Source organism: Atta colombica, unplaced genomic scaffold, assembly GCF_001594045.1.
Source record: "Atta colombica isolate Treedump-2 unplaced genomic scaffold, Acol1.0 scaffold126, whole genome shotgun sequence".
In the NCBI taxonomy this organism is placed as follows: Eukaryota; Metazoa; Arthropoda; class Insecta; order Hymenoptera; family Formicidae; genus Atta; species Atta colombica.
In genome coordinates, this window is record NW_017259213.1 from 4,304,829 (window position 1) to 4,316,080 (window position 11,252).

At 34.2% G+C, this 11,252-nt stretch overlaps 1 protein-coding gene across 1 annotated transcript in view; it reads right to left on the reverse strand.

The window, feature by feature from the left end:
• LOC108684076 (serine/threonine-protein kinase MARK2-like) overlaps positions 1–10,946 on the reverse strand; it is a 103,446-nt gene extending 92,500 nt beyond the window's left edge. The window contains exon 1 of the mRNA XM_018188135.1: positions 9,304–10,946. The gene's annotated coding sequence lies outside the window, so the exon portion shown is untranslated. The remainder of the gene's footprint in view (positions 1–9,303) is intronic.
• Positions 10,947–11,252: the final 306 nt, after the last annotated feature.

Consider the following 11,252-nt stretch of genomic DNA (forward strand, 5'->3'; position numbering starts at 1 on the left):
TTATTTGTGACTACATAAATAAAACAACTAAGCTATTATTATTAAATTGAGAAAAATATAATTTAGAATAGTATATAATCGAATTATATTAAAAATACAAATAAAATCTATAATTTTATGATATTCTTTCGTTTCACCTAAGTTTTACCTAAGATTTCTATCTAATCGAGTGGAACAAGAAATCTACGGAAATGTTGAAAGAGAAAAATGTCGACAACAGAGAAAAAGAACATTGTCTGAAAGAAAAGATGTGAATATATACCAAAAGGAAAAGAAATACGTGTATACCGGGTGATCCACGCTTACCACGATAGCCAATATTTTCAAGTATTATATAAATATTACGTGAAAAGATCTGTATATAATATAATAGACAAACAGTTATAGATTCAGAACTAAATGAAATATAACTTTTTAAATAATTCATATAATTTTTAAATCGATATTCGAATGTATTGCAATTCTTTAAATGTAATTCTTTAAATGGAAAACCAATTATTCAGTTTATTAATAACTATAAACAAAAAATACTTCATAAAAACAATTACATTTTTTCCAGAAAATTTTTATTATATTAATTTTTGCGTTAACAAATAATAAAGATTTATAGAGCTCTTATAATGTATAATATACATAATATATCATAAATCGAATATATTGCCGTTATATTCTTTTGTTAAAATCTTTTCTTAAAATTTTGATCACACCTAATAACATTAGATTCGAAGATCAAGACATGTGATATTATGTGAATCACTCTATGCAGTTCATACAATTGACAGTATAAGTGTGCGTGGAGAGTTCGTATCTCTCGGGATTGATTGGATGAAACAAGGTTGGCGAAAGTCGTCCCTCAGTATTGAGATTAATAATCCTGATGGGCATTATCTCCTTCACTACGTGACTATACGAGGAAAACGATCGATACTGCTATAAAAAAATCCAGTTAATTCCACGATTACGGTCAGCAATAACAAGCGTAACAACGTAATAAATTCATTGATTTTTAGGAAAATTTACTAAGATAGACACATATCTCTTTAAGATTATCGTACAAATTAAGATCACATATGATTCGTGAAGTTTTAGTATTTTAAAACAAAAATCATGTTCATATTAATAATTTCATTAAAAATCAAGCAATAATAGATTTTTATGCAAAAATGTAATTCATTAATGTATTTCAATGAATAAGATAACTTTTAACCTTTTTTTTATTTACAAATCTTTGTATAAGCGTTTACTTCCGACATGTAAATAACATTTGACGAAAAATCATTAAAATACACACAAACAATAAAAAAAAAGAAAAGTTAATATTTACGCAATTTTTATTCTATCTCGCGTGAATAATAATTGCACCCGTGCACGTGTGTACTTATATAGAAACTAATGAATATTGAATTAATATGTTTGAGAAAGCGAAATAGTCTCCCCGTGTGTTTCATGCGCATTTTGTGCAGCGACACGTGACCAGGAATAAGGAATTAAAAAAGAAATTACGGAAAAAGTTTCTTGTATAAAACTAAAGGAATCGCACAATAATTAAAAATTAAAACATAATTAATTCTAATTATCTAACACAGAGATCTAACACAAAAAATAATTATGCATTATCCGAGATAATAGTTATCCAATTTGAAGAAAATTGTTAAAACTATTAAATTAAAGATAAAAATCAAAATTTATCCCAAGCAGATTACAAAATTTGCATATTTAATCTCTGCTTAAACGAGATAATACTTGAAGAAAAAGCACGGTGTCATTTATCAAATATGTAAACGGTGAGAAACAGCGAAATGATATGAACCGCAAGCGCCGATAACGATTCCAGCAGGCCGTTGAAGACGCTCGTAAAGTTCATAAGACAAACACTACTTTACGAGCAAACGAATATTACCTCACAATTAAACATAATTAAAAATTGTAACCTATGTGACGTGTTACATAAAAATGCGGTGTCGCCCATTTACGAAAATCGGCAACACATTTATATTTCATATCTTTGGATTCAATAAATACAGACGCATTTTAATGCTATTGTGCAACGTACATATTTTTATGTAAACACTTACAAAGTAAAATCAAATCATCTTTCATCCTTTCCAATTATCTATCTATTTAAAATATTAACAATGTTATATTCTTAGTTTCACATTTATCTATCATTTACTATGATTCCATTTTATATTTTCATAGTTTTTTATAGATGTTATCTCTAACTAGATATTATCTTTAAATATATTATCTTCAAACAGTGTTTTTAGCATATGACACGAAAAAAGGCCAACGAAAAAACCCTCGATGATTCAAACATAAAATCGAATTATCGATTAAGAAAAGGCAAAGAAGCATTGGAGAAGCATTCTCTACTAAACATCTTGATACATAGTCCTGTCACTTTAGTGTGATACGATACTGAATTACGTCAAGTTACTATATGACAACTATATCAAATGTAATTTAATGTACAATATGAAATGCATGAGTGTTTTGATTTGATGCCAATTTTCAGAATACAATGAGATTCTAAACTAAAATTTTAGTTGCAGTTGCAGATTGTGAACAAAATTTTTTTTCAGAACAATAAAAATCAGATAAAAAAATATCAATATGTTGTATGGTGATTGATTGAATTGTACCATCAGAAAACCGATTTAGGAAGTAATATTTTCATGTCATATAAAAATATATATATATATATATATTTTTTTTTTCTCTATTAATACATTAAAAAATCATTCGCTTACTGAATTTTAATAAATATTTATTTCAATATAGTATTAATTAAACATTTATTGAATGCAAATATATATATATATATTTAGTATAAGAATCCTTAATTTAATCATCATTTTAATTAACTAAATATTTATTTAATGTAAGCAATGTTTAATTAGTACTATTTAAAAAAAATATATATTGAGATTTAATAAATTTTTTCCCAGTGTATAAATGTGAATTCACGTGCTTAACTAAGGATGCCAGTTTGGTTTGGAGTATCTTTAAGATTAAGACCAAGCATGATAAAATCCTGATTGAAGGATTACACAACGAAAATCGTGATACACGGAAGTGCGTGCGTACTCACGCAATGTACGTACGCGCGCGTGCAGCGCAATGATGATGTAAACGGGCGTTTGATAGATGACCATAGGTAGATGTGATAACAGCTGCAGGACATCGCGGGACGAATTGTTGCGATCTTAAGAAAATATTCACGGTGACATTATTTCACTGTGAACAGGTGTTTCGAATATACTTTCGTTCCACAGCCACCTGCGAAACATTAGCCGCTAATTATAGAGCAAATTTTGCACACACAAACTTTGAAACTACCCGAAAGCATTCGAGCGGGTGGAACATATGTAAATTTTGAGAGTATCTGTACAAACTGATCGCTCGTATATTCAGTAATATAATGAATTATACAATTATTACGGTAAAGAATATATAATAAAGAGATTGCAGCTTTCTCTATCAATGACGTAATTGTGCATGCATAATATTATGACTAAATCACTATCAAAATGACATTGACAATAAAATTTTCTTTCACTATTTAACATTTGAAAAATACAAGAAATTATAAACAAGAAATTATTATTAGTAAAGCAACATTAGTCTTTTCTGCATTGAAAAAAAAAAAAAAAAAATTTTAATAAATATTTGTTTGAATAGTTATACGTAAATATTTACTAAATGTAAACATACATTTATTTGATATAAAACCATTGATTTAGCTATCATTTCTTATTGAGTAAACATTTATTTACTATAAGTAAATGTTTACTTAATACGATTCAAAGAAATATGTATTAAAAATTTAATAAATTTTTTTATTGCTTCGAAAAACGATATATCCGTAGCAGAAAACTATCTCTAAATTCTTCTATTATTGTATTTCACAGTCAAACGTATAATGTGGCATAGCAAGCAGAGTTACGTAATTGTGATCAATATTATACCAACTTTAATTGTTTACGGTGCGGAAATATGGTAAGCTTAAATTGAAATCACACCTGTAAAAGGTTGAAAACCTTGCGAATGTAATTTGCTTGCAAAATGTTCAAGATAATGTGCTTATGGATGCAAGTAGAAATCTAGAGTGTATTTGGAGTCACGCAAAATTAGGTCCTAGACTACCGTCCCTATGAACTAGGTCTTACTAGGTCATCGGCACACGCGCAGATAGGACATGCAGCCAGGGGCGACTACAGATTTTATTGGAACTCGTCCACAAGATTTGAATGCTAAATTTCTTACTATTTTTCTTATCCAAATATCAAATTAGATATAAAATTGTTTCCAGCAAATTTTGCCATTAAATCTTAATTCGGATCAATGATAATAACTTGTATAATCTACATTCGATTCAGTTATTGATCAAGCCATCTCTCTCTTCTCTTTTTCTACGATATAAACATTATTTTATATATTACATATATTGCGTTTTTTTAACATGTATCAATTATTTACTTTGATTTCCATATAAACATATTATCACAGTTTTGTTATTTCTGTTTTATTATCAGAAAAAAAGTAATACCATAATAATACTTTAGGAATTGTACAAAATATAATCGCCGATATCGTATCAAATGTAAATATCAATAGTTCTCTCATCGAATTTATCCGCGGCAACGTACGTGTCAAAATGCTGTACCGTTATCGGGCAATACATCATCAATTTCGTCGTGCCGAATGGTGCGTGCGTTTCTCGTGCAATTCCTGCGGCTTTTTGCCAGTGGACAAAATTGCGATAGCACAACGAGGAAAGGTATTACATAAAGCTAGAAGCTCGGCTTCCATAGCGTAATCCAAGAATAAATCGTCGCCGGGCGACGGATTCTCACACGTTAAGAAGATTACTCTGTCTCTCGATTCACCCTATCTCTATCGTTGCTGCCTTTGAAAGCGCACTTTGCTCATTTAGTCCGTACAAGGATACGATAAATCAATCGTGTACTGAATGTGTTAAGCATATATGAAATGACAGTAAATGCTGGAAGATCAAAGGGATTATATTGATTTGTTTATTTATTATAACAAATTTTACGAAATTGAAATAAAAGGATGAATACACAAATAGAAATAGATGGTTTTCTGACGATAAGAATTTAATGTTTTTGAATACTCCCAATTAAGTGCAATTATAAATAGACTAAGGTATTGTCAAAGTTTAGGTAACTGTACTTATAGGTGCCATACACTTTGTCAGCGAGTATGCGATAATTACATCGTGCGATGCGACACCTATAGGGACACGACATTACAGAGTTGTTCCGGCAAGTTAGTTTATCATTAGGATGTATCATTAGGAGAACAATGACGATGTAACGCGAGCGGCGTCGCGTATCAAACACCGATTGCAGCGTATCCGCGCTCGTGAAAGTACAAAAAGCAATTAAAGTAGAACATAATGTGCAGAATGAACAAGGAATATTTCCTGATGATAAATCCTGCCACTTTTATAATTGCTACGTTTTTTCATTACTTGTTTTTTTATTCTTTTTATACATGACGCTTTCGGCTACAAAAAACAATTTATGAATGTCATTCATAGTAGAGTCATTGTTCCCTCTCTCTTTTAAATAAAATTTTATTTATATTGTTATTTCTGAACTATAATAGAAAAATATTTTAGCGAAAGCGTTACTCAATTGCAAATTATAAATTAAACTATTGATATATCTACAAGTAAATAAATTTTTTTAGCAAGATATATCTTTAAAAGATATTTCTTTAAAAGCTGAACTTGAATTAAAACTAATACAAAAATATTCAAATTTATTTATGATCAGTAGTCGATGAAACGTTAGAATAAGGTAGAATTTTTCTATCAATCGATAGAGAGGTCAGCACTCTTTCGAGGGAGAGAAAAGAAAGGATGGGTGAAGAGCCAGACAAGTAATAAAAAACTGTTTCGATCGGCAAGAGTAACCGATGCTGCCAGACTACAAGGAAATGGGCGGTCATGAACACGTTTCCGAGCCACTCAATGGGATGGCAACATATTGTCACAATAGAAACTTTTACAATAACATGTTTCCGATACAGCAAATACCAAAGTCGTACACGTGTACGTTGAATGCTCAATACGTTCGAGAAGTTTGAGACCAAGCAAACGCAACTCAATTCATTTTGTTTGCAAAGAAAAGTGGGATTCTTAAAGATTACAACCGTAATTAAAATTAGATTTACTCTATGTTTATTTTATTCCCGTTTCTATCGCTATAGATTAACTTTAATCTCGATTCAACTTATTTTTCATCCTTTTCTAGTTCTAAGAATTAAAAAAAGAAAAGTAAGATGGAATCAAGATTAAGTTAATTTGGTACATTGATGGAAATGGATATTAAATCTATGAGTTAATCTACCAATGTAGATTAACTCAGTTCAACTTGCTTTTTATTTTTTTTTTAATTCTTAGAATCAGAAAGAAATGAAGAGTTAGTGGAATCAAAATTAAAATTAAACTACATGCAGAGGAAATAAATGATGATTATTAACGAATAAAATTTAAACTACAAATAAACTTTTATCTATGGAAATGTACTTGTAAGCTTCATTAAACTTTCATTATTTAATATGCTTCGTGAAATGCGAAAAGTTTTATTTCATCAGACACTCTGCGAAGCTACGTTTAGCACCCATCGATTATACGATAATATGAAATCGTTGAGCGTCAATGCGTAAACAATAGCACAGAGCGGATTGCCTGAACCACAGCTTTCTACGTAATTATAGAAAGCAAATGCTATTTATTCTTTATCGTTGACACATTTCGGTGCACACACTATGACGCTTTGATACCTCCGCCATGAGAGAAATCTGTTTTATAAGAGATTATTTGTTACATTTCTAAACATGCTTGCGCAATTCGCAAGCTTTGCTCTAATTTATTTTTTACATTCGCTTTAATTCACTTTAATATTAACGTTGCTAACGTTAATAATAATCTGTAGCTAAAATCAAAATGAACGGATGAATTAAAATGCAAAAAATTCTTAAAACGTTTTTTAATAAAATGTCAGAAATTATCATTCGCTAACTTCAAATTATTTTTTGAATTATATGATTAGTATTTTAATTATCGCAAAAATAGGAAATAGCAGTGTATTAAAGATACACACAAGAAGTGTATCTTGAAGTTTGATTTAGTAACGATTGTATTCATAAAATATGAAAAAAAAAAAACGAAATATTCTTTCTTCGTATATTAAAGTAAATTTCTTATATTAAAGTTTCATGTAAGTTACACGATTCGTTTTTTTCGAAATTAAGTCATTTATACTAATCGCAAAGTATTGAATTTTTGATAACATTTGATGAGCTTTTAACACGTGCTTCGTCTCGATCGGTAGCGACATGCTACGGCGATAGTAGAGATATAAAACGTTCAATAATTGTGCACTATTCCAGAAATCGAACGAATCAACACGCATGCAACGAAAACGAAAGATCTATTTGATTCAAAAACTTATACCCTTAAAGCCTATTTTACAATTGTATAAGCGTAGTTGTAAGTGATTGCAAGAACTGATCAATTACAGTTGAATATAAGAAGAGTATTCGATTGTGATTGGTCAATTCTTATAACTCACAACTAGGCAATATGCAATTTTAGAGTAAGCTTTACGATTGTACGATCCTTTCCTCACGTGTTGAAGTTAGAAAAAAATTCTTTCAATTAATATTCATAATTTAAAATTTATATGAAAATTTATTCTAAAAAATTTTCTGATTAATAGCGATTTGCGATGTCTTGTGTTTATTTTCGTATAAAATGCCCTGCATGATTCACGTTTCAAATCAAAAAACGGCATGGATTTCCTTAATCCTTACATATAATGATTTTCCAATTTTTTACACACGATGAGTCATTCGCGCCCCCGGATTAATTTTCATCACTTTAACAAATATATTACACAAATTATTTAGTGATTTTTATATATACTTTAACATTTTTAGAAAATATTGATAAGATTGTGAATTCAAAAGAATTATATAAATGTAATTAATTATTTGATGTTTCTGATTTTTTGAAGAAAATAAATGTGTAGAACAAAGAACTCAATCGTATGATGTAAAACTCCAGTTTATTTAACGAGGAACAGTGTCGCGAATAATTGTATGTTTATGGCCAATATAATCGATTCTTATATTTAAGATTGTCTTAAATTAATTACAAAGCTGTATTAATCTCTTAAGGCTCGTTTTTACTAATGTAAATTAATCTCGATTCAACTTACTCGTCATCTTTTTCTTATTCTTAAAACTAGAAAAAGATGAAGATTATTTGAACCGAGATTAGATTTAAACTTAGAAACGGGCATTAGATGATCTTAAAAAAAGAATTGACCATGTAAGAAGACCAGATAAATCAATTTCAAGAATGTGAGAAATCATATTAAAAATAATGTGACCAATTAGACATTTGTGATCAATTAGAAATTGATCAAATTTTATAAGTCAGTATAATTAGAAATGTGCCACTGATCAGAAATTTGCCTCCAATTATATTCAGCTGTTATTACGCGCAACATGATACACCTGGTCTTTTTATATCAAAGAATTGACTATGAATACCGGCATACGTGATTCTCTATCAATTTAATGTTTTATCAGACAGAGCTCATTAGTAAAACTCTTATCGAATTTTGACATTAAAATTCGATGAAACAGAAACTCAGAAACTGATTCCTACACTGATTTCTACATAATAAACATTAAGTAAATTATAAAGTAAAGAGAAAATTAACAAATATAGGTACACAGCGGATCGATTCTAGGGCGAATCTGCACGCTCTGATAGAGTAAAACCGCTCCCAAAAGGGAGGAAGAAAGATCTTCCTTTTGTTTGAGAAGTATAATGGAGAAGTATAATGAAGGATAATGGACGAAAATTTAGGAAAGCTAGTACTGATTGAAATATGCCGAGAAAGAGAGAGAGAAATGGAAGGACAAAAAGAGACAGAAATAGAGAGCGGGGGCAGAAAACCTCTTCGGAGCCAAATCGAGAAAGGAAGAGGAAGAAAGAAAGAGAGAGAGAGAGAGAGAGAGAGAGAGAGAGAGAAAGAGAGGAGCAAGAAAAACGAAGTGACTCCTCGCAGCAAACTCGGTTGGCTACTCCTTCTCTCTCTCCCTGCTTTTTTGGACACTTAGGGCATCGTGCACTCACCTACGCACACGCAACTCTCCCGTATGCATTCATATACCCACATATAAGAACGTTACATGCAGGAACTCCCTTTTTCTCTCTCTCTCTCTCTCTCTTATATTTCAACAATAAATACATACGTGTTGAGATGCATACATGCGAGCTAAGCCTCGGCGACAACGTCGGCGGTTACGAGGACGCACGAGGACGAAGGCGGTGACGGTGGCGATTGACAGCAGTGGTAGTAGTCGTCGTGATGATCGTGGCGATGGTGATGGTAACGGTGTATGCGATAAGTGAACGGGGGCGGCAAGTTATATACGCGAAGACGGCAACGAGCGCCGACGGCTTTAGATTTCCGTCGGCGCGTGCGACGATTCGCGGGTGACGGCGAGACCTCGCCGACGAGCACGGGAGAGACGTCCAGAACACGGCGTTCGCACGTTGCATAAATGATCACCTCCTCGGTGACCGTACATCGGCGGAGATGATGGAGTCTCTCAGCGGGTGCGGGTGTGCGCGCGCGCGCGCGTCCGCGCGAGAGCGCTCACGGTCGTTCGCTGTGTCTGTCCTCTTCCCTCCCTTCTCCCCTCTATCTATCTCTCTTTCTCTTCTCCTCGCTCAATCCGTCCTTATAAGTTCGTCTTTTTCCTTCTTTCTCTCTCGCGGACGACAGTTCTTTTTTTTTTCAGCTCTCACTCGCGCACGCACAAGGTTCGTTTCTCACTTCCTTTCTTTCTTGGCGGTTTTACCTCTTCCGATCGCCGTTTCTCTCACTTCACCGCGTCTTTCTCCCTCGCGCTCTCCTCCTTGTCCGTCAGTAACCTAGAAAGCGGCCGCGGCGGCCATTCAGGATTACGGGACCTCCGTCCGTCCGTTTGCGTACGTACGTCTGCCTTGCTCGTCTTTCTCTCTCTCTCTCTCTCTCTCTCTCTCTCTCTCTCTCGTCGAGATCAAGTGGCGGCTCTTTCGTTTTCTCTCTCTCTCTCTTTTTCTCTTCCCTCCAGGTATATCGCGATTACTTCACGTTTCTCTTCTTCACGTTCGGTGTGTCGAATGTACGCGAGGTCGAACGCAAATATGATGCTGTTCACGCCGCGAGCGCATGCACGTTTCGTTCGCCCATTACGGCACGCTCGCTCGTGCTCTCCTCGCGTTGCACGACGACGACTCGACTCCGAGCGGGCGTAGGCTACGACGACGATGACGATCGTTCGACGCGAACGGGCCACGGCACGCTTACGACGCTTGGACACACTCGGCTGTCGGCTCGCGACGCTCGCTCGCCGCTCGGAGCAATACGCGGCACCGACCGGCGCACGATCGCCAACGCTACAACGCTCTCGGCTCTGCTATCGACACACTCAATGTGTGTGCGCTCTCTATCTTTCTCGTGCTCTTTCTCCCCAACACTGTACCTCACTCTATTCACTGGGCGTACGATCGCGATCGCACAGCGCACACCCTCGCCACGGGCACCGTAGATCGGCGAGGAGCGACCGACTGTAGAGAGTCCCTTGGGTGTGCTCGAGGCGACGGCAGGCGACAGTAACGACGGCCACGGCGACGACAGCGACGATCTTGATCACGACGGCAACGACGAGCACGACGCGTTGATATTTATCGTATCGTCGCGAGACACAAACGCGACAAGTTCGCGACTCGTACGATCGGGCCGGTCCTCAGTGTTCAGGAATATTCGCCCATTTGTGACAAATTTCCCGTCTCCGAGATACACCGCGTTAATGACCGACCAACCCCCACCTATCGCCACGCACATATATCACAGCACCTCGGGTTTTTCATGATGGCGACGCGCCGTCGTCGACCCACAAGATGGCGCGCCAGTCGCCAGCAGCAGCCATTCAGTCTAGTTGCGCGTATTTTAAATCAAGCGATATTGACTTCAGGGCGATCAGAGCATTTCGGAGTATCGAACAGCAAATCATTTCGCGCGAAAATACCAAATCGATCGTGAATTTTCGAAAATTATATATGTTAAAAAAATTCTAATAATTCAGAATTCAAAAAATTGTAAATTTAGTTTAAATTAAATTAATTTGTAAATAATTTATAAAAATTGTTAATA